Raw genomic sequence first — 1519 nt, forward strand, 5'->3', positions numbered from 1 at the left:
CATTAGCTGTGGCAGTAGAACAGATTTTTGTTAGTACCATTCTTTATCATCAAAACATTAATCAATCAATATAAACCTACTATACCTGGATCTCCCTCGCGCCAGTAGGGATCATCATATGGTAGTATCTGCGACTGAGAACCGCTAGGCTCTCCTCGCTCGTATACTCTATCCACGATGGGTGTAGACTGGACGGTACTGGTGACAGGTCTCCGTATCGCCTCTTGTTCCCCCTGTTGGGGAATAAGAGGTGGATCCAGAGCTATGGTATCATCTCCTGAATGGTGGGGAGCTGCATCCGACTCCTCCTCATCATCTCGATCCTCCTCCTCCTCATCCTCCTCATCATCATCATCCTCGTCCTCATCCGCATCATCACCTGCATCCTCCTCGTCCTCCTCTCTATCTGCATCCTCATCCTCCTCCTCGTCACTGGGCTGATCGCCTGTAGGTGGATCAGGATCTCCCGCCTCCTCGTGACCCTCTCCCTCCTCTGACTCCTCTGATCTGGATCCCTCGTCCTCGTCTCGGTCTCCATGTCTCCATGGGCCTGGATAGCCTGTCGGATGATCTGGTGGAAAGATAGGACCTGGATATGATCTCATGAACCATGAAACATATCTACGCTGTGCTCCAGGCTCTGCAGAATAGTCGGTGACTACATCCTGATCAGATCCCTCTAAGTCTGTCATCTCAATATCATCTATCGTCGGTCTCGCTACTGCTCCAGGTCTGGGAAGGACTCGTGAGTGTCGAGTATAGATGGGCACATCGGCTGGAACACACTGCTCTAGTCCGAACTGCCTCCGTACTCGGTCAAAGTAGAAAGGGACTATGATGTGTGCATATCGTCCTCGCAGTAGGCGGTTCCTCTGTAGACATGCTAACTGTCTCTCCATACCATCCCATCTGTGCATCAGTAGGTAAGGTCTCCACACTATCACCTCGGATGTCAATCTGTCAACAATCACTCTCCAATACAACAAGTCGCCAAATCTCCACTCTCTGGTAAGTGGATAAGCGAACACCCTAGGTCACTCGCTCGCTGTACTCAGTGGAAAGCCGACGGGCCTGGTGCATGTGAAGTGCTCTAAAATCCACACCTATAGAAGTGTGCGTGTCATCAAACTACAACCCTATCCAAATACATACTCCCCAAGGTCGTGATACAGATGCGCAAGCATACTCCGACCCCAAGCATACACTCTCCTGTGTCTCTCCATTGCTCTGATACACCATGTGAGGCCCCCATGCATGTGTGTCCCTCGCCCATTAGGGCAGACGGCTAGTGCTATGATGGCTATCATAAGGCGTCTCAGAAGTGGTACCTCCCCTGTAGGATGTAAGAGCCAGCTGACCATGATGCGACCTCTAGTCTCGCTCGGCATGACTCTCCCTATGCAATACACCTGCTCTCTCTGATGATCCTCCGCTGATCGATCGGTTGCGTATGTAACTGTCACTCCTCTGATAGGAAGATGAAATATACGGTACACATCCTCGAGTGTGACCGTCAGCT

Source organism: Cryptomeria japonica, chromosome 4 (genome assembly GCF_030272615.1).
Source record: "Cryptomeria japonica chromosome 4, Sugi_1.0, whole genome shotgun sequence".
Taxonomy (NCBI): domain Eukaryota; kingdom Viridiplantae; phylum Streptophyta; class Pinopsida; order Cupressales; family Cupressaceae; genus Cryptomeria; species Cryptomeria japonica.